This window comes from Perna viridis, chromosome 12, assembly GCF_037379345.1.
Source record: "Perna viridis isolate PV_CMFRI_1.1 ecotype Kerala chromosome 12, ASM3737934v1, whole genome shotgun sequence".
Classification (NCBI taxonomy): domain Eukaryota; kingdom Metazoa; phylum Mollusca; class Bivalvia; order Mytilida; family Mytilidae; genus Perna; species Perna viridis.
The window spans coordinates 22,163,340-22,187,569 of record NC_142456.1 but is presented as its reverse complement, the minus strand read 5'-3'; the positions used below and the strand labels follow the sequence as shown (position 1 = coordinate 22,187,569).

The 24,230-nt window shown below is 35.1% G+C and overlaps 1 long non-coding RNA gene across 2 annotated transcripts; it reads right to left on the bottom strand.

Annotated features, from left to right (window-relative positions):
• Positions 1–19,117, bottom strand: LOC148601694 (uncharacterized). 2 transcript variants are annotated; one of them, XR_015917090.1, is made up of 3 exons: positions 19,077–19,117; positions 18,687–18,822; positions 1–289 (listed from the first exon to the last, which is right to left on the bottom strand). It is a non-coding gene; the product is annotated as an uncharacterized LOC148601694 (long non-coding RNA). The 2 variants fall into 2 exon arrangements; XR_015917091.1 differs by lacking the exon at positions 1–289 and adding an exon at positions 6,996–7,878.
• Positions 19,118–24,230: the final 5,113 nt, after the last annotated feature.

Here is a 24,230-nt window from a genome sequence, read left to right as displayed (position 1 = left end):
AATGGCGGCTCTTAATTCTTTAACATTCAACTTTAAAAGTTTATTTTTCTCGAAAAGGAAACTAAGAAATATGACTACGCTATTTGATGAAAACATGAGCAATTGAAATTCAACATGTAGTTCGAATAATGGCATATTATGGGAAACAAGCAGAGACGGGAAATGGTACTGACTAGAACCACCACCATTCCTTTACTTCATCCCAGACTTCGTCAATCATGTCTAAATTGGGTTGTAGTCATTTCCATAGATATACTTGCACGCGATCTGCTGTGCACCGAAAAAGAACCTTAAAAATAGTAAATTAATACAATTTTACAGTATGTAACAATGTTGAAAGAAACAAATCAGTGCAAGTTTTCTTAAGTTCTAGATCTTGCACCCATCGACACTCCTTTGGACGGGCTCGTGATAACGTGTCACACCGTACAGAGGAGACCATAATTAAGTGTCCAAAATAGGTCAATGCGTCTATAGATCTAAAAGGCAGGAGATAAGCTGAGCTGAATTCGAACCATTTCATTCTCTATATGGAAGGCGTTATCGGTTAAAATTTATCGAAGTCAAGTTATATTTATATTGATATTGATAAATTACTGTATTGACGCGTGGAAAAAGTAAAAACAATTGCAGTTTTCTCAAATAATACGGTTACGTGCGTAACTTTCATGTAACAACCGAGCAATGAAGGCGCGGTTCATTCATAAATACTGGAGCAACCATTTGATTTTTAGGGGGAGGCTAGGATCAAATTAGGACGATGATGTATGATTAAACAAGTGCTATCTTTAAAAAAAAAGAATCTATCATTCTATGAAATATCATTTACCGGTATTTTTAAATTATAATGTTTTATATTGAAACCATGCATGCATGTTTGAATGTAGATTGTTGGTTACAGTTGCGATCACTTCTAACCTCTCTTATATCCTGTCAGGATTCGCTGTCATGGAACAGTTCTAAACTGTCAGAAACTGTTCTGACCCGCGACACACCTTGTCAGAGTCTGTCAGGACTTTGGACAAGCTCTATTATAATCTGTCATGGGTCCTGACACCCTCCCGTCAGGAACTGTTTTAGGTAGAACAGATACGTAGATTAGAAGAGTTCTGACAGATTCTGACAGTCATTAGCTCGACAATACTTCTCTGACCGAATTACATACAGTACATGGTACGTGATTACGAAAAAAAGGGGTAGCACCCGAATCCCGATTAGTACGACGGGAAGGAAGTCTTGTTATGTTTAAACTTGAATTATTTTTCATTTTTTTACCCGACTTTTATGTAAAGCATGCAGTACCAACAAAAATTATTGCCTGTCGTACGTGCTACGTCCCTGACAATTTCAAAACAGTTTATACATAAATTTTAGACCTTTATGGAACTTTAAAGTGCTCACACTCAAATACATTTTGCAAGAATAAGATATTTTTAAAGAATTTTGACTCCAACAAACATGTCACAGCCACCCACATGATATATTGAAAAAAATAGCATTTTTAGTCAATAATTTTTATACCCTCAAGCTAATTTAAAGTGTGCACTCAAATATTTTGCAAGAATATGACATTTTTAAAGAATTCTGACTCAAAAATATGTCGCAGCTACCACATGATAATTATATTGAAAAAAATAAAATTTTTGTCAATAATTTTACACCCTCAAGCAAATTAAAAGTGTGGGCACTCATATATATGCTGGAATATGACATTTTTGAAGAATTTTTACTGAAATAAAGGTGTCACAGTCACTTATATGAAACTCACATTTTTAATTTCTACATTTTCTACGTATAGGGTCTAGACCATGTAGTGAAATTGGAAGGAAAATTGGAAGTGTTCTAACACATAAACTTAAACTTAGTCAATCTTAAACTTCGTGAGAATTACCAAACATCTGAAAGTTATCTGTTATGACTTTTACACTTAGAATAGAAACATTGACCTTTAATTTTTATTTAAAAAAATGATTTAATTAATATCACAGTTGTATGACAGAATGTAAAACAAATTATAAATGTAAACAATGATATTTTTTGAAGGGTGAGTGACTGGACCGTGATCGACGAAAATTGGAACATGAACAACGATGGCGTTACTGTCTGTGGGATGATGATCACGACGAGCTCTGTATATAAAATTGGAAAATCAATGTAAATTTTGAAATAAAGATTTTTTTTCCTAAACGGGTTAGCTAATTTACATTAGTCACACAGTTTCATTTATTAATGAACTTCCTGTTCTAAATTACGTTATACAGAATAGAAAGATTTAGTGTCAGGAACTGTCCACGGGTATGACAGTTTAGAACAGCTTTTCGTATTTTCTTTGTCACGACCGTGGACAGTTTCTGTCAGGATCTGTCAGCGAATTGGGCAAAATGTGTCCTGACCGAGGACAGCGTCTGTCAGACCCTGTCGGAATCTGTCAGGATTTCTGTTCTATCTGCTGTCGTAGAACACAAATCCTTGCAGGTGTATATTTTGGAGAAAATCACACATTGCTCATTTCTCCATTAAATCTCCCAAATCAGGAATGACAACTCCTGCAATTACAAGTGCCAATTTCACAAGTATATGATATATGTAAAGATCATCTCAAAAGTGAATGACCAACTAAAACTGTTTATGTGGTCTGTATCTGTTTAGGAATAAGAAAAAAAAATGAATGATTGTGGGTTTTTGTCATTAATGTATCACCTCTTGTCTAATATCTTTAAATCTTCTATATACCTTTGAGAGGAACCCCCCCGCTACATTACCCCGGTCCTCCAAGCCTCAAGTGTCAATATACCATATTGACGAAATTTAAAACCAAGCCCTTTGCTAATTTTTTTTCAGCTGCATGGATGCCAAATGTAACAGTAGAGTGTGATTTGGCACTCGAAAAAATGGCAGAGGAATTTCAACCTTGCGTGCGCGTGCACCTACAGCATTTAACCACCCAGCAACCCGCTAATAGCAGATAAGGACCAAAACAGTACAGGTAAGATTAGTTCTAACCTCTCAGGGGAACTGTCGGTCGAAGAGCCGGCTCTAGGACAATTCTAAAATTGTTATAGAACAGTTCAAGAGCTAGCTCTTTTGACAGTTCTAGCACAGCCGGCTCTACGAGAACATTTCTCCTAGAAGAGCCGGCTCTACTGCTAGAACTGTCAGAAGAGCTGGCTCTAGAACTGTTCTAAATCTGTCATAAAACTGTTTTTCTGACAGTTTTAGGACAACAGTTTTGCGAGAATTTAGAACTAATCTCATCTGTAGATTGTATGGTAAAGGACATCTACGTATAGTTTCTAACAACATTCAACAACCTTATTCTCCTCCACAACAATGTTAAAAACTGTCAAAACTACCCACTTGTCTACAGTTTGGGTGATGTTAAGTAGCAGCAATAAACTTGTCAGAGAAGAAATGGTTTGCACTTCAGAACAATCGAAACTGACTTTCTTACTAAATTCTTAGTCACAGGATTTAATACAGTTTGGACATCCCTTAAATGCTTAACAAAGGAAGATATCCATTTGCTCATTTTTAATGAAATTTTGCAAAAAAATTACAAAATTTTCCGACAAAATATGTTTCTGAAGTCAATGGTCGGAAGGGCATTCATTGTGCGTTATGAGTAACGTCTTGTATAGAGTGTAGTACCGTTGATATATTGCCGGCCTTACTTGCTCAAGGATATCTTTACATCTGAACTACTGTGTATATTCACTATAACTTTGTATTCTTGTTTTACTTAAATAATTGTTTAATGAGCTAACCTGGCCACCATATACTGACCGTCAGCATAAAATACCCTCAAAATAAATTGGCAATGTTATATTCAAAACAAAAATAAAAAAAATGTTCCTTTTTGTTCAGTTTTGTAACCTGATACGTGTTGGCAGGGTTCAACCGCTGTTGAGAACATTGACCGATGTGACTCGTGGTTCTTGTAATAAGTTCTTTTGTACTTTGATGTTAAAGGAAGAAGCTCCTACAAGCTTTATTGTCGGTGACCGGTCAGGACTTGTAATGTGAAACAACAAACGAAAATTAAATTTTTCGTGCCATAATCAATGATACGGTGTAAACTATTCATTGAAGCAGACCCGATACCTGATCTGTCTCGATGCTTTGGATCATGTCGATCATTCAATCCACCATTGAACTATGTATATGATTGGCCAATAAGAAATGTTCAGAAAAAAACATCATTTATAATGTTAACGAGTAATTCTTATATTGAAGTTACTTTAAATTAGTAAAATTCCAGCAAAAAGAAGCTTGATTCTTCTATGCATTTCTATGCGAGTGCATATGTTTACTAAATATTTCAAATGTCCGGAAAAAATACTGAAATCTGAAGAAAAAACGTGTTTGGTATATATTTGAAAGTTTAATGGTTAAGACAGATTGCTGGTTTACTAAATTGAATGGAAGTTTATTCCAACATGCATGCAGATAGTGTTCAGTAATTCAGTCTTGTCAAACAGAATTAGATATGTCGGCTATAGTTCATGCAGTTATTTCTTGCAACAACTTTTGTTTTGACTTATGCGTTGAGAAATGCCTGATAAAATAGCCAGTTCTCTTTTTTAAAAGTTGCTACATCCACTGATTGCTTTTGAAAGTTAATGATTTTTTCCCTTGATCTAAGTATACCGAAATGGGTCTCTTCTTGGTTTTACCATGATGATGATTGCACAGGTAATACACAGAGAATGCAATCACATTTAAAAACCAAGCTGAACCAATACTTATCAGTGCTGTATAGGCATGAATTCATTACACCTTTAAACTGTCAGCAAGATGCACAAACACGGCCTTATAATGGTAAATCTATATGCACTGTGCACTAACGTGTCTAATATTTGTCCTATTTTAGAACTGTTTCAGTCATTTTGAGGTACACTCCCTTAACTTTTGCTGATACTAAGTTTTGTTAAAAATTTAAAAAATAGCAGAAAGCCCAACTCAGCTTTCTTAAGTATACAGGAAAAAAGATGAGTTCGACAGACAAGTCCAGTATGCATTCAGGGGCGGATCCCGTATTTTAAATTTGGGGGCACAGTTAATATTTCGCCGAACGGAGCAATCTATTCAGCGGTTTTAGAGGAGTTGCAGATTTGAAGTTGCCCCCCCCCCCCCTTGCTTAACCAATGACTCAGTCCATGTTTTGTATCGGCATTCTGATAGTAAAACAAAATAGGAGGTCACAATGGCATCATCTGATAACTAATTTTGTGAAAGTTTCATTAAATTCTGTTTTAGCGGTTTTAGAGGAGTTGTGAATTACAAGAGCCTCCTCCCTCCCTGGTCGATCAATGACAAACCACATTCTGCATCAGAAAATCCCTTAAGTCATTCAAATTAAAAACAGATTTAGAGGCTTTGGCATTATAGCATAGAATGTGTAGCGAGCATTCATTTATTCACAAAAAAATGCTAATTACCACAAATACATGTATGAGATACTTAAACCCGCCTCACATTTCTTAATGTGTACTATCAATTAACAAGACTTATGTATGCAAGTTCAACTTCCTTATCAAAAGGAGACTCGCAATAAGACATTAGCTTAAAGTGAAACTTAATTTATTGCCCAACAATGCAAACGAAGTTTTATGAACCATCTTTAATTCTTAGTTAAGTGTATGATTTGATAAATTAAATGACCAAACGCTTATACATTGTAGGACCTACATCACCAACATCTAGTTAGGTTGAAAACTAAATCCTGCACTTTAAAAATAATGATAACGGCGAGCAAGATTTTTTTTTTATGGAACGCTTAATATACTCGTTCTTAGATTTGTTTTACGTTTCGAATAAACGTAAAATGTATAAAATAACAGTCACTTGTCGGCTAAATAAATTCAATTCAATTCAGAAGTTGGTATTAGAAATTAAAGGCTTTTTCATTGCTAGAACGAAAGCTGTAACTCTAAGAAAACGCTATGACCAGGTGATTTAAGTATTATCTTTATATAATTGCATTCGCAACATGAGGCCAATGAACGGGCATCGCCCTCTATATGACCTTGTCATCGTGTAAAATTCCATGTCGACCTTTTGACTCTGAACTTGACAAAGGTGAAGAAACACATTACTATTATTCAGATGATTCCGCATGCATTTAAATCGAATAAGTAATCTAACTAACTCAGACGACCGTTGCCCTTAACAAGGTCAGTATGTCATGACGGCATGTTAATTTGTATATTTTTAATTGTCTTTCTGTTGGATCCCAGAATGGGTAGTTCTCTGCTTCCCTGGTCTCACTATCACACAAATTGACCATTTATTTAGCACAATGAGTTGTAAGAGGACTACACCATATGATTTTTATGGATTCTTAATAAAAAGATAGGATCGACAATTTCCTAAACTAAAAGGGCAGAACAGGCTATAAGTAAAAAGTTAAAATGCAGAATATTTTTTTGTCCGAATATTTCGCTGTTTATATATAATTATATATAAATTGCCACAAGTACAAGGTGCCAAAAAAGATAGGCTCGGTAATGCTCTCTATTATATAGAGTTATCATTGAGATTACACAACAACTCGAATTGGTGTCTTCAAGTAATGCCAACATGTAAAATGAATATTTGGAAATTGAACATTCAATATAATACATGTACACGAAGGCGCTCATATATAACTAGAAGGGACAGATGAAAACCAATGGCATGCATTTAAGTGAATTAAAAACGAGCAAAAAGCCCATATAGAACGTCTTAGTGCTTATAGACACAGCTTGTTATATAAAATGAAATACGCAAAAAACAATATTTGATGACCTACTTTTAATGAAATTATTAGCTGTTTGTGACGTCATTGGGGTAACCATAAAAATTCAGAATATTCACCGACTTAGGTATTTTTCAAGTCTTGTGCACGTGGCGCTAAACTGTCAGGCTTATAACGTATAGCTATATTAATACTGAATAGCTTTGGTGGTAGCTAAAATTGATCTTCTACCATAGCAATTAAGCAGACAACACCCAGCATTGTAAAACAAGCCGATTAATGACGTTTCAAGCTCTCTCTTCTAAACAGACTTCAATCTAAATTACGGGAACATTTTACATACTTATGAACAAGTGATAAATTTCTGAAAGTGACATGGAGAAATCAAGTCATTTTACCATCTGCATGTACTAATCTTTCGGTCATTTCTTTTAATTCTATCGACTTCGAATTTCCAGCTTAGAGGATTGTAACAGAATAGAAAAATATCTTCAACTTCTTCTTGATAGTTTCTTGTTATTTAAAACAGTATAATCTACAATAAAACATGATTCAATGATTTATTATATACACTGGGCGTTGAAATTAAACCTGGCCTCGATTTTGGTTTGGCCATGCCTGGCCTTACCTCTTCATTGGCTTGGTCAAACCAAATCTTTCCTGGATATTTTGATAGACAGAGTTGACATGAACACTTTTGGCCACGATTTTTTCTGCAAGAAATTTCTTCAGTACAAGTTTTATATGACTGAAAAAAATATGTCAAAAATTATGTGTTATGTGTTAGATATAAAATTCAATTAAATCTCTATTTGGATACAAAACCCACATTTTGAAAAAGAATAAAGACTAAATAAAGAGCAGTAATATTACACAGAAAGCTAAATGTAATATAGCAATATTTAAGCATTTTGGACCTTGATTTTGTGCACCCCGTGTAAAAAATCTTATTAAAGGTACTGTAGGAGTTTTCCACAAAAAACGAATAAAAAACTATGAAAGAAAACGACATCTGCTTTTAATTCAGAAACAGAGTGGATGCCTCTGAACGGCAAACAGGTGTTCATTGAGGAGGTATCTGCACCCTCTTGACTTGTTAAGAGTTACAATAAACTGGTTTTCTCGGTTATCAGTTCTTTAATCTACAAAGAAAAAAATATGAATGAAATCCGTTCTCACGATACAGTGGACCGATCCTTCTTCATAGATAGGACTACTCGCCTCGTTACACAGAAATCCCGACCTTCGCCCATGCACAGGAAAAGCATATGTTTACAAAAGGATCGTTTGTTTGTATTTTAAATGCTTTGATTAACTTTTTATCTAAGTGAAACAGGTAGATACCACAAACCAAGTTTTTATTAATGAATAACTTAGTACTCTTTTCGTCTTAAGTTTTCGCTTAGGGATATTGTTGATTATGTTTGATATCTCTCAAGCATGACAGTACGGCCCATCTTTTATAAACAAAATGTATGAGGCGTTCATTACATCTGACATTGTGTCCGTTAGCCTGTCACCAAGATGCATGTAACGAGTTTGGTCCCGACAAAGGAGCTATACAGCTTAGCGTGTAATGTATCATAGAAAGTCTTCATAGTGGTACGCATAACCGTGAGACTTTTTGTTTACACGTGTCCTACATATGGATTTCCCAAAATTTGAACGGTTTTTCATAAACTTGACATTGATCTCGAAATTTGCTAATTACAAAAAAAATAAACAATAACAACCCCCCCCCCCAAAAAAAAAAATACAACAACAAAAACAATTTGTAAAACAAAAACAAAAAAAAAGCAAAAAAGAGGTTGAAGTGATCTAAATTATCTTTCCTTGGAGAATTTTGCTCGTAATTTGTCGAGTTCGTGATGTTTTATATTACACGGTGCAACAGCTCGATATAGGACAGATTGATCGTACATAGCGATAACCACCACCATGCTTATATTGTAAACGGTCCGATATGTACAAAAATGTACATGACAGAAATGTGTCTCATGTACTTTTCCAAAGCTTTTTTCTTGTCATTGATGGAGTTCAAATATCCATTCATAATTCAACAGACAAGTGGGTCATTATGCGCGTAACGACCTAATCTTTATGTACATTTGATGGTAATGTAAGATCGCATTTGTGAATTTAAACAAACATTTGATAGACCTCAGTACTCAATTATAACCACAAAAACTTTTGAATTATTAGATGACAAGGTTCATTCTTACTAATTCTAGACACATAAATACTGACGTGGATACCACAGACTTGTACCGTTGAATGTCATGTAGTTAAGGTTACTAAATAGATTCTAAGAATAAGACTGTATCCGATTCAGAAGTCATTTATATCATGTCTGACGGAAATATGGCAACGTATTTTATAATGACCGTGTACATGGTAACGCTAATTTGGACCAACCGTCTCTTAAACAAAAGAACTTAAAATTGATAATATAATGGTGATTTAATACAATGGTAACGCTCGGATGTTGTTCCCCGGATATTCCTGAACATAATCGTCAAGTGATGACACTACAACGACTATATATATATATATAGTTTTTTCACGAGAAAACGTTCGAATACAGCTGTGAAGCAATAACTTACGAGAGTAACCGGATACGACGAAACTTTAACGCGCTTTATACTTCCAAATTGAACCGTTGAAAACAAGAAAGCTCTTCAGAAAAAATATTTACGCTGCAACTTTTATTTTGCACTTTAAGATTAGTCGTTTATGAGGTAACTCCCGGATATAATTGCTCACATGGTAACTTCAAAATAAAGGTATACATGTAACTTCAGGTTACAGTCCGCCACTAAATGTAGTGGTAGTGTTTGAGGTCTAATCAAGAAATATTTCATGAATGTAACATGTCGTGAGAAAAATACATACGGCATTTTATCTTTACGAATGCGTGCACTGACTAAGTAATCACTTAACAGGTAGTCGCGGTCTGATTCGTAGGTTTTGTCTGTCTCGGTATGCAGAGCATATTTAAGTTTTAATCGAGCCTGTCTTTAAGATAAACATCAAATCAACATATCCATGCATGTGCACTGTTTTGCTTGATTTAATTACGATAAAAACCTGTTCGTTCTGCGTAGTGCATTTAAAGTACCTGCATTAAATGGGTCTAGAATTTGTGAATTTAGAGAGACCTTCTTACACTGTGGCGAAACGTCCTTGTATCGTTAAGGGTCGGGCTTCTTTTTTAACGTAAGATTTGTTTTGCTGTCATTCTATTCCGTTTTAATTTCTTAAGGTTCTGCTTAAGTCAAAATCCTGGACATTATTTATCAAGAAAATTTTAGTCAAGATGTTAAGAATGCAGTTAATTATGTTCCTGAAAACAGTTGAATACTTCGTATTAATATCGAAATGACAAATACCGAATTTTCTGTCACGATTCATCTTTTTTACGGTGCATTGTTGCATTGTTAATATTAATGTTGGGAGTTCATCATAACATGCACTTTATTTTCAAACAATTACATGCTGGCATAACTATAAATGGGTGATTGGGTAAAAAGTTTAATTTGTGCATCCGCTATATATGTATATGAAGTTGTTTGACGTTTTAGAAGTACTAAATAAGTAATACAGGTGGTGTTGGACCCATGCAAAGAGACAAATATTGAATAGCATATCATACATGTAACATCTGGGATCTTAGATCAACGTACATTATATGCTTACACGCAACTTTGTGATGTTCATTTTTTCCATGACGTCAAAACTATAATTTCACTGCAGTCATTATCATGACAGCAATTGGATTACCGTATGAATACACATCATTTACTCATTTTCAAGTGTTTCATATTTATCTAATTGACTTTCATCAAATTAAAAGATGTCTCTCTGGCCTATTCACTGTCAAAAATGATTGGCCATTAGTTAAAGGATTTGATGAAAATATTAATAAATAAATCAATATTAAGGAATAAGACTTGGTTTTGTGCGTTGCTTTTTCTTCTTGTATTTTACAACGTTAATGCCCAGTGCAGCTTATATCTACTAGGGTTTTTGTGTATTATCTTTTGTATTTGTGTGTGTGTGTGTTGGGGAGGGGGGGGGGGCGGTCGCTTTAAAGAAGCATCCCCGTCGTCCAATTCCGACATTTCTTTGACATCACTTCCTATTCATAAAAAAACAAATCTTAATATACAGAATTAAGAAGTTAAAAGTAAGTGGTCATTATTACAATGCATTATTTTCTCTGCAAAGAAAGCACTTTTGTGCATATTCAAATGTTGTTATTATTTTTTGTCACCTTTTAAGTTAGACATGTACGCAATTTCTTACACATGTTATAGTATCGTCAATATTGTGTGCGTTACATGTACATGTCACGAGCTATAACAGAGTCTAGGAATTAAGCATATTAGCTTTATTTCGAAAATATTGGGACCATTTAATTTTTTTTGGGGGGGGGGTGGGTGGGGAGTTTTTAAAATAAATATCATGGCCCTGGAAAAAAATGAACATAAATATTCTGGCCTACATCTAGAAAACAAAATTTTTTTCTGACCCTTGATACAGTGAAATGGAAATAAATCATCTTGCCTCGATTTAGTTGAAAATAAATTGTCCGACACGCAATATTACAAAAATAAACATCCTGCCCACACAAATTTGACAAACCCTTCAATATCAAATTGTTTTCTTTATCTTCCATAGGCATGTGTTCAAACTTATTAGTACGAAATCAATTCTTATTTATTTTTTGATAGAAATAGTACTTTGGTGAAAACATAATATGACAATTTTTCTATCTACATAAAAATAAAGGAATACCTTAAAAAAAAGAGACCAGATCTGGGTTTCATAAAAAAAAAATCACAAGTTGAGAATTTTCTCAAATCCTGTTTTTTTTCTCATATCTTCAATTTCAAGTGATCTAATTTGTCGAATTTTGAGTTAAGGAAGGATTTGAGGAAAAAGATTTTTTTTTCATTAAAATAGATACAGCGCTAAAACTTCCATGAAAAAAAACGCAAACGTTTATTTATTTTGCAATAAAAAGGAGCGCAGAAAACCTCTTCACTCCCTGGATCCTCCACTGCAATTGCTACTTTATTTGTTTGTCCATTAACTTGTTCAGTGACATTATTTTTCTATCAATGGGAAATCTATTTAATAAAATAGTATAATTCATAAACTGAGACTTGATCTGATGTTTTTCTATTCAGCATCATACACAAAGGCAACATATTGAACACCTACGCGTTCAATCGACTGTTTATACAAAGGAATTCATAACAAACATCAGTCGCCATGTGATGAATAGTTGATGAATTTTTACTTATATTACATGAATACATGTACCATGAAATGTCAAAGTATACTTTGTCTATAATCACATCGGCTTCTATTTAATACCAAAAAATTGAGGTTTTTTTTTTAGAGTAAATGACTCAATCGAATGCAGCTGTATACTTCGCACCAATCTCAGAAGAATTATAATTTAAAAACCGGTCAGTTTTTTTTGTAGGGTCAAAGCATCTTGCACTCTATATATTTGTTAATCACAAAAATGATACTATAGCGGCTGTAAAGCAATTAACATTTGCAAATGGTTCTGTATACTGAACACACACACACACACACACACACGCACACTTACAATAATACTGCATCTACACAATTAAACATTACGAAAACGACAAGCCAAGTGCACGTTCATTTTGAAACAATGACTGTTTTGAAAGTGTGAGCCCAGTTAATAATGTAACGTCTCGGATGCAGGACATGCGTATACATGCAACATATTCACTTGTACGGAGACGTCAAAGATGAAGAGTTTTGCACACTTTACAATAATGTGTCGAAAAAGTTTGTATCCATGTTCAGAATTTATATTTTCAATATTTACATTTGTGTGCTGATTTTCACGTGTTGTGGCGTGCAGAGTGCGATTTTTTTGTTGTTTTTATTCCCCATATTAACGTTTCAGTAGAGTTGGGTTTTTTGTAGAGGGGGAAAACGGACTATCATGATCGTCATCATAATGCAATTTACTACACAATGGAATGCAGACATACGAAACATGTAAACAAACAAAAGTACAATATCATTCCTGTATGTAGGATGTCCGCTATATATGTTTATCTCTTGTAAGTCTGATTAAGAACGACACTTTATTTGAATCTGTTTTGCATACTGCATTGTTTTCATTGCTCGTTAGTTTAATTGTCGTTTTTTAAAAAGATTATTCAGATGCTATTTTATTATGATTATTTCTAAGGACGGAACGAATACGGGACGCCTTGTATTGCACGTAAAAGATAAGATACGATAAGATTATTCACCAACAGGCGCGTAGCTGCCGTTAGGCAAAAAAGCTTTTGTGCACTTAATTTTGCCAATTTTTTAATACATCCAGGAGAGGCATAAATGATGCTCTAAAACGCTATCTCCGCGGAGCTTGGGGGGGGCCTGGACCCCTACGAGGGCTCCGCCCTGGACCTGCTGGGGGCCTTAAGCGGACCCCCAGACCCCCGGCCGTAATTTTGCCTACCTCAGCTACGCGCCTGACCAATCGCGGACCCGATCGGGTAGAAAAAATATAATACAATGATAACGATGATTACAATGATTTTAGAAAATGTGAAAATACAATATAGTGTATATACATATTATTAACTAGATAGCGCTCCTTTTCACCAGATGTCGCCTTCAGTCTAGGGGCACTGAACGAAGATCAAAACATTCTTGAATTATAAAATGTGCAACATATTGGAAATTGAAGTTGCAGGGGACTATAAGTCCGTACAATATGTCTGCGTGGGCACGTCTGTGTATGCGCATATTTTGTATTCTTCATCTTAAGGTATTTCCCCTTTTAAAGTTGTTTTACCCCTTCTCAATAATAATTTAATTTAAATTGTCATGAAAAAAAGTTTGTTTGTTTGTTTGTTGGGGTTTAACGTCCGAGCAGCAATATTTCAGCTATATTTAGACGATGAACATGAAATTGATGATAAAATGAACATGAAATGATGATGAAATGAAAAAGGGATGGGACACAAGGACAATGGGGTCGATAATTTTTGATTGCCACAAGATAAAAGGGAGGAATGGGTAGGGTCGGGCAATTTAGCCTCCTGTGGCGGTTCCAAAGGTTCCTACTCCTATCGAATACCACAGCATGGTTCTTGAACGTGCGAGGAACGTGGCATCTTTCCCAACACGGTACACCACTATGGTTTGCGGTCAGGTTTTCCGTATTATAGCCTGACACCCCCAGCATGTAACATGCCAGGGGTACCCCATTCCACCACCTGGGGCACACATCCCAGTTGCTCTGTGGGCAGAGCGCCTAGCCCCCGGCTAGGTTTCTGAGCACTATTTAGTCGCCTTATACGACAAGCTTAGCGCTGCTGCAGGCCTATTCTTTTAACACCCGGACCTGCACGGGGCATGAAAAAAATGTAGTTTGGCAGTCAAAGATAATATTTATAACACATCTCATGTAGTTAATGATGACAGCAATTTAAAACGTAATTATGCATATATTATAATGTTTTGAATAATTACCAACATAATTAAATGTACCAGTACACGAATGTTTATTTACCAGTACACGATTGTCCAGAACTATGAATGACTAAAAAATATGTGACGAAATTTGTCGACACGGAAGTAGACGATTGCGCAAGTGCACAGGCGCATTTTGTCTTTAGTACGACACTGAGCTCCGTCCATCATAAGCACAGCCTAGAATCATAATATCTAAATTTCTGTTTTTCATGCCATTAAATCTGCGACCAAATTTCCGGTCTGCCACCTTCGTCACTAATTTATTTTTGGAAGCAAGATATAAACGACTAGAGTTTATTTGAAAGTTCAATAAAGTGCATTTTTGCTAAATGTTGTTCACTTTTGGCTATATTGATTGATTGTTGGGGTTTAACGTCCGAGCAGCAATATTTCAGCTATATTCAGACGATGAGCATGAAATGGATGATAAAATGAACATGAAATGATGATGAAATGAAAAAAGGGATGGGACACAAGGATAGTAGGGTCCACAAATTTTGATTGCCACTAGAAAAAGGGAGGGATGGGTAAGGTCGGGCAATTTAGCCTCCTGTGGCGGAGCCCTATGGTTCCTACTCCGGGAGAATACCACAGTAGGGTTCTTTAACGTGCGAGGAACGTGGCATCTTTCCCAACACGGTGCACCACTATGGTTTGTGGTCAGTTTTTCCGTATTATAGCCTGACAACCCCAGCATGTAACACGCCAGGGGTACCCCATTCCACCACCTGGGGCACACATCCCAGTTGCTCTGTGAGCAGAGCGCCCTAGCCCCCGGCTAGGGTTCTGAGCACTATTTAGTCGCCTTTTACGACAAGCTTAGCGCTGCTGCAGGCCTATTCTTTTAACACCCGGACCTGCACGGGGCCACTTTTGGCTATAGAAAGAATTTCTAGGCATGTATATACTCATGAAAGAATAAGATCTAGACAATAATGTTGGCTTCCTTCACAATTACGTAAACATCCGGTGATCTTGAGTATTTCTGCTGACAGGAATTTTCCTGATAGATGACACAAGTACGCGCTAAACGCTACCGGCAGTTGAGGGTGGTATAATAGATTACCACACGAAGGAAGAATTAATACAATAATCGCCCGAGACGAAGTCAAGGGCGATATTCTTTTCTGAGTGGTTATCTTGTATATCTGCCTTAACTGCAGGCAGTATGTGTTATATTATACTGAATCTTTATCATTAAGTTCGTGTAAGATAAATTCTCTAAGGAACCGACCATTTTTATCCTGGAGCGGGCCTGTGATTTAATGTCGGATAAAAAAATTTTTAAGCAAGCGAATATCCCAGCAGTAACCGAAATCGATATTTTTATTTGAAAATCTGACTAGTTAAGAAATGGGGAAAACAAAGAATCATTAGAATCATTATTTTTATTCTTTTTTTTTGAGTGGATGAGTACAATTTTTTTTCTTGAAATTTTGAACATTCATTTTTTCAAAAACATCCTCTTTTCGCTAATAAAATGGTCGCCGCCTGAAATGTCTGATTATGATCGTTCTTACATAGTAACTGACGGAACGATCTCACTCCTCGTTGTACAATTGTTTTTCTTCTTTTTAATACTGACATTTTCTGCTCATATAATTTTTTTTTATATTTTTGTTCTCATTTTTAACGAATTATATACAGTCGGATGTTTTTGTTTGGCCATAAGTATGAAAAAATTGGACAACGGAACAGAAAGGATAAAACAAATTCCCGATTCAAGCGGTTGGTATACTCAAGTATAACACCGCCTGAACTTGTCGAGGAAGGGTGGTATTCATCTTAAGTTTGTAGACCAATGAAGCAGTAGAATTTTATATGAAGTATAATATTATATTTTAATAAATATGTAATTTCACATTGGCCCTGTTATAGATTTGAGGTCTGTCATATTGGTCGAAGCGGTCGTATTGGTCCTGAGGCATCGCCGAGGGCCAATACGGCTGTCGAGGCCAATATGATTGACGGAAACCTATAACAGGGCCAATATGAAATTAAATATTTATTGACAATTTCATTTACCAACTCAACTAGATGATTTGAAGAACCGTTGTTTTCGTGTTTTCCCAAGTTCATGTAGGTTTATTTGCATTAATCAGTCTTAATTATTCTTTTTGAATAAAATGGAAGATATTTTTGCGTTTCTGTAGCTTTTAGTCCTGGTGATCAAAGTTCATGAAATCCAATTCTAACTCAAAATGGCGGTGTCAAACGACCGGACGTTATGATGCTGTATTGGCCCTGGTTCGATCCATATTAGCCCTCTTTTTCGTATTGGCCCCGTATTGATGCCCGGTTTGAGTTCATATCAATTGGTCAGTTTTTGACATATTTTAACGTATTTTGGGTAGTTGGTTAATAATATAAGATAACGGGCGGTAACGCTGCTCATTTTAAACTAGAAGATAAATTCGTGAAATTCAAAGGAAAGCAATTTTTCATGCGATTATCGGTTAATTCAACACTAGTGTCACACGATATTATTGAAAAAAACCTGCTCATGTTACTCACTACAACTCCTCCTCCCTAAGTAAATGAAAATGTTTATTGATTGTACGTTTCTTTCTGAAAGCAAATCTACTTTCACAACAGTTAGTAGTGACGTTATATCTGAGAGGATACTTACATATATTTTATGCAGGGGTAGATCCAGACACTTTGAAAAGGAGGGGTGCCACCCGGGATTCTTTAGAAAAAGGGGTGCTTGGACAATTTCACACATGAAAATAACAAATTTTTCAATAAAAGGGGGCTACCAACCCCCTACAACCCCACTGGATCCGCCACTGTTATGTACCATACATAAAATTAAAAGGAACTTGTAGCAAGTCCTTTCTGAGAAAAGCGAAAATTTTCGATGAATTGTTTGCCAAAAATCAATTTAGACACATGACAGTACACATCTTCAAGTACGTGACATAATTATAGCCACCACGTTTATATCAGATGAGGGATCCTTGACTTTATATTATCTATATATAGTTACATGTGCTTAGATGAGGCTGCATATGAGCACCTATTAATAACAAGTGCATACATGTATTTTTTAAATGTTTTTCCAACAGTGCAGATAATATCAGGTTTTGTAGAAACAATATATCAAACATTGTGACATATTTTTGTGCAAAAGTTTGTTAATTAAAAAAAAAATTATACAACATATAAACAAAAGAAAATGTTATAGAATGGAGCTTACTTTGAGTTGTTTAATGTTAGTTTTAGTATGTGGTTATCCCATTGTAAGGCATACCAAGGGACGATGCTCTAGGCAATGTATTGTTTGCCATTTCCCACTACTAAAAGTATGTAAATAAAATGCCCATGTAGTTGGCTACAACAATAAAGATAAAAATAGCAAAAACATGACAAGAGACAGACAATTGTCATTAAAATATCCATAAATAGAAACGGAAGCCCGTAATATCTCACATCTTCTTTTTATGGCCCTGTCCTGTCATTTATTTCGATTTTATAAAGAAGTCATTGACAATATGAACCTATGTTGACCTTAGAGAAACATTAGTACAGGTGAAGATACGTTTTACCTGGAGTACAATTTGTAACAATTTTATATGCTATGTCCATTAAGGTTTAGTTTTTCATGTCAGGCCCATACCCAGGATTTTCCGAAGGACTTGCTAACTTCAATCAATCAATCATGATATTGACGACGGTCTTAGGGTAAACCGTCATGTTTTATTTCCATTATGAAGTTTTAAGCCTTAAGTCACCAAAATTGCACAATAAGGCACTTTTGGCTAAAGTTTTATACTGCTCGCAGCAGAATTTTCGTTTTCTTACAAAAATTCATTGTTATGTTCCCATTTTTCTACATTTCATTTTGTTATTATAATAATACAATGTTTACTGTTGTACGTTGGTATACAGGACGTAGTTCGCTGAGAAAGAAAAAGAAGATACTTTCACAAGGACACTTTACTCGTTTCCCTGCACTTTATATACAAAGGGACATTTTTCTGTACCATTAAGTATGTACTTCTAATCATCCTATACTACGGTAAAGCATAGATGTATGTATTCATGTATACAAATACTTTTCAAACCAGATCCTGTTTTTTTTCTCTACTAGTTGCATATCCTGCTTTTTTTTATTTTACCCAATCAATCATCCTGGAAACTGTTTAACCATACATCACTGCCCTGCCTTTTCATCTCTAACTTGATCTCAGCCCCATAAAAATCAAATGGTTTGTTTCCTTAGTCACATACAGTAAGATATTCTTGTTCGAAAGATAGTAGAATTTTCTTATGGTAACTCAGAACAGATATTCATTTATTGTGTTTTTATGTTAAGTACATTTTAATAAGAATATAAATATGACATTGTTGGCAAACATAGCAGATTCTCCTACATGTTTTACAACGCAGCGTATTTATATCTCACCTCATGTTGTTTTCTATTTCTGATATCAGCATTCCTTTCTACACCTGCACTTCATGGAACCATCTTGAGGAGCCGTAAACCCTGACATTACTCTCGTATGACTCATTATTTCATTCACAACCACAAATATTTATACCTGAGTTGGAACAAAATAATATTTTTAGAATATACACCCTTATATCATTAAAAAAAACCTTAATCCTTGTCAGTCTAGTATTTTGTAGTTTCACAAGCCAAATAAAGCCTCTAAATTATCCCGATTTTAAAGCTTAAGTCTTGTTTAACCATCTTACAAAAAGTAAAAACTTGAAAGTAAATTGATAATACAACGTGTAATTATTACTACACTACAAAAGAAATGCGCGGTGGGATGAGTCAGATTATCCTTACTTGTCAATGAAAGGCGTAATCTTTATCTCTACAACGGAAGTGGAATTAGTCGCTTGACTGTGTACTTTGTACCTCGGCCTTGATATCATTGAAGATTTAAATTTTTAATTCGGTTAGGAAAATTTTCAGGTTGGAAAGTCATTCAGGTACTTTGTCTGGCACACTGACCCACATTCCAACGGCACACCTTAACTTAAGCTAATCAGCCAATCATTACATGTTTGTACTTAGTAAATACTTCAGACACACCTGCATGCTTTTTGGTGACAAGTAAATGTAATAAATAAAATCGGAATGACAACGCAGGACATTTCCTTCTCGATAAAATAATATGTATTCGATTCAGTTGTTGACATGCTACGTGTAGGCAATACAAGAAGATCTGAAATATCACATACATGTAACAGAATAATGAGACAATCATTTGATATTGAGGGAGGGGGCCTTTAAGATTTCTCCCGACTAAAAAAACGTATTTTTAATATTCATTCTTTACATGTCATTGTGTAAAGACAAAATATTCGGATTAGAATGATTTGAAAAGATTATTTTTTTCTCTCTCTCATGTTCAAGATAAAAAATCTGCTTTTAAAAAGGTCTGAGTCAAGATATTTACATGTATTTTAAAATTTTTCGAAGCCCCCTCCCTTTCAAAATGAGATAATCGTCCCCAAAATCAGCAACCTACACGAAAATTCTTAAAAAGGAACAAGGTGTATCTCTCTCCAACTAAAAACGTTATAAATTGCACTGTTTGGGTATATTTTGGTGAAATCCGACGGCAATGCTTCTGCTGTTGCGATTGAATACGTTGCGAGTTTATAAATGATGACTTCTCACGCATTATAGTTGGAATTAGATTGAAGTGTTTATTCTCGGTTATTTGGTTGATATTGTAAAAAAAATATCTTTTGATTTCTGAATCAATATTCAAAAGAAAATTTCCCCCGATGTTGTTCTACCCGTTATGATGAAGGCATATTTCCTTACAAGATGATAGAATTCATATAGATGGGAGGTCGCTGTGACCGGCAAAGTGCTATCGAAGAAATTCTTGAAATACTTGTATAATAAGCCTGTTAAGTAAACGTTCTACAGACCTCTTTAGAAAATAAACACAGCTGTGTGTGAAATGGTAAATAACATTTTTTTTACTTTTCAACGTGTAATACTAAGTGAATCCAATTAAATGTTTCAATTGTCGACTCGTTGAAAAGTCAAGAGAGGTAAATACAAGAAAAAAATACAAGCATACATGTATACAAAAATGTATTTACAATGAAGATTATCTAAAACTGCAAATACGCAATGAATAAGCCAAATACCGAGATACAACTTTAATCTAATAAATGTTTTACATTAGTGGATCCCGAGGGACACCCCCTTTTTTTGAAAATGTGTCATTTTCTTGTGTAAAATTGACCAAAAAATTCCAAAGAAGGTTCTAGCACCCCTTTTTCCGGGGAACCCCGGCTGACACCACTCCTTTTCAAAGTGTCTGGATCCGCCCCTGTATTATAAGAAAATTTAGTTACTTGAAGACTTGTTTTCTGATTGTTTCATCTTTGAATTTTAAACAGTACAAAAAATGCAAGGCACAACCATGGATAATATACTTAGTAAACAATTATATATTTTTTTCTCAGTCTATTAAAATATTTTTAAAACATGTTTGTACCACAGTCCGTCACGATTTCACTGTATCATGGTAGTGTAAAGTTAAACTGGTATCACTTTAGTTCACTAGATCTTGTTAACTACTCTAATAAAACATCTCCAAATCTGTTTAACAAGAAAGACACACTCACCCATTACAAAAGTACATTTAACATCATACTCCTTATTACATGAATCATATAATATAATGAGAATGGGTATAATGAATATGTCAAATAGGCAATTACATCACCGAGATGAAAAATGTTAGCTCAAGGCCACCCATGGGCATTGTGCCCATTGGTCTTTAATAAACGATTAGGAAACCGACAAGCTGCAGCTGACCCAGAATAACACTATACACAGGAACAGCGAAAAAGATGCCATCTAGAAAATTGAAATAGAAAAAGGCAGAATTTTTTTCATTAGCCTTTAATCACACGGCCTTTTCGAGCATATATAATTAACATTCAGTATATATGATCACATATTTTATATATTGATTAGTTTAAACAACAAAAGAAACATTGAGATAACTCACGAAAAAAAAAATAATAACTGGAAACTGAAAAGTAACTCGAAGAGAGAGCAAAGAGGGGTAACTCTATTTCAGAGTTGATATAACGATGACTGATCTCCAATATCAAAGAACCGTGCAGGTCCGGGTGTCAAAAGAATAGGCCTGCAGCAGCGCTAAGCTTATCGTAAAAGGCGACTAAATAGTGCTCAGAAACCTAGCCGGGGGCTAGGCGCTCTGCCCACAGAACAACTTGGATGTGTGCCCCAGGTGTTGGAATGGGGTACCCCTGGCATGTTACATGCTGGGGGTGTCAGGCTATAATACGGAAAACCTGACCGCAAACCATAGTGGTGTACCGTGTTGGGAAAGATGCCACGTTCCTCGCACGTTCAAGAACCATGCTGTGGTATTTGATAGGAGTAGGAACCTTTGGAACCGCCACAGGAGGCTAAATTGCCCGACCCTACCCATTCCTCCCTTTTATCTTGTGGCAATCAAAAATTATCGACCCTATTATCCTTGTGTCCCATCCCTTTTTTCATTTCGTCATCATCATTTCATGTTCAATTTATCATCCCTTTCATGTTCATCGCCTGAATATAGCTGAAATATTGCTGCTCGGGCGTTAAACCCCAACAATCAATCAATCAACCAATATCAAAGAACATAGCACATTCTGAGAGGATAGTTAAATTTTTACAGAAAAAAGTAGTTTGTAAAAGTACCACGAGTTATCTTTTTTCACACCCATCTTATATACATTATAAGTTGTATAGGAGAATGTTCTAGTTCATACCATTTGAGTCCAGCAACATAAAAAGTAAACTGAAAGTGAAAACGAAACAAGACATATAGAGGCAAAATATTCCAGACTTGGGACAGGAGCGAAAAAAAAATAATACGACGGAATTAAAGTAATCTGGCATGATCTGGCCACTGCTGAAAAGTAAAAGTACTAGTATATCGGTTTTACCTCGGTTATACCAAAGTGACTCTTTTATATGACCGCAAAGAAATTGCGGTCGTATAATGTTATGGCACAGTCGTCGTTTGGGGACACTTCGTTTCGGGCGATAACTAAAGTTGTTGACTAATTGTTCTGAAATTTTGATATTATCTCAAGAACTACGAAAGGAAGGTTCCTATTTAATTTGTTCTTTGTGGCCATACCGTTTTAGAAAAAAAGGACCAAAAAGGGTAAAAACAGGTGTTATTTTTAATACCCATGTAGATTTTTTCCCGATTTAATTATTCTCTCTCTTATTGTGTCCCTTATTCAATTCTGACAAACAAATATATCAGAAGATTTTGTATTTCTTTGGGTCGTTTTTTTAAGTAATAGGGGGTCAAAATTGGGCGAAGCACAACAAAATTCAACTTCTTTTTTATTTTAGTCCGAATTCGATTTTTTTTTACACCAGAAAAAATACTTAACTTAACTTTTGGTCCTTTTTCAAATTTTTTTTAATTGAATTTAAGTTGTGTGCAATTTAGTGTCTAAATCATTTGTTTTGACCAAAATTATCCGTAAGTCCTTATGCTTAGGTGTGTAGAAAACTTATATACCGGTAATATTGTACCCTCACTTGCCCAAACTGTTCAGGGTTCGACCACTGCGCTCCTATCATGCTGCGCTCGGCGAAGCTTTTTATTTGGTATTGTTTGTTTACTGTACCGTTTTTTTGGGGTTTTTTTTTGGGGGAGGGGAGTTCGTATTTCTGGTGCATTAGTTTTATTTTTTCTTTTGTCCCATTTTTTTTAATCATGTAATTGAATTTTATTCTGTTCATTTACACCCGTCATACTTCTGTAAATTCTACTACCAAACTCAGCGGCTCATCCAAGTTTCCCGCTTAGGGGATGTACACAAACGAGTTGTCGAGGGAGTAAGGCGCTTTTTTTTGGGGGGGGGGGCATAATTTAACCAGTGGAAAGTCCGTTAAATCCCAACAATCAATCAATCTTTACAAGTCTTTATGATCAGTTATTACTAGTTCTATATGGATTTTCTTTGTTAAAAAAATCAAGATCCCAAGGGTTCGAGTGTTGTCCTCAGTAATCCAAGATTACAGATGATTCACCTGTTACTAAATCTTCATGAAAATTTATAAAGGGGTGCCACAAGGGTCATTTCTAGGCCCGGTATTATTCAATATTTTTCTAAATGATATATTTTATTTCATTCAGGATTCTTCTCTCTATAACTACGCTGATGACAATACTCTTTCTTAGGCTGGATACAATCTTGATGAAGTAAAAAAAAATTGGAGGCAGATAACTTAAAATTGATAGATTGGTTTGCAGTGAATCAGATGAAGGCAAACCGTGATAAATTCCAGGCACTTGCCATTGGCCGAAAAACTTATGAAAAAAACATTTCTTTCGATCTTGGTGATAATACTATAAAATGTAAGGATAAAGTAAAACTTTTGGGAGTAACAATAGATTACCAGATGAAATTTGATACTCATATATCCAACATTTGCAAAAAGGCCTCAAAATCTTAAATGTTTTATAAAGGGTAGGGAAACACTTAAATAAACTGGGAAGGTTAACAATTTACCACTGTTTTATTTTGTCCAATTTTAATTATTGTCCTGTCACTTGGGACTTTTGTAGTGAGGCTAATAATAATAAAATGGAAAAAATTCAAGAAAGGGCCCTTATTAGAAATAGAAATATTGCAGTTGAAACTTTCAAGATAATAAATGGACAGAACCCAGTATATCTACATGACCTAATTGAAATAAAGAAAAATAAATATAATTTCAGATATCAGAACACAGCAAAACTACCCAGCGTCAGAACATCAAGGTATGGGTTTAACTCCTTTAAATATTTTGCTGCAAAAACCTGGAATGACCTGCCAGACCACTTTCGTTGAGAATCATCTTTTACTCGATTTAAGAACTCCTTCTAAACTCATGGAACGGCAGGTCATGTCATTGTTCTGCTTGCTATTCATAACAGCTCTGCTT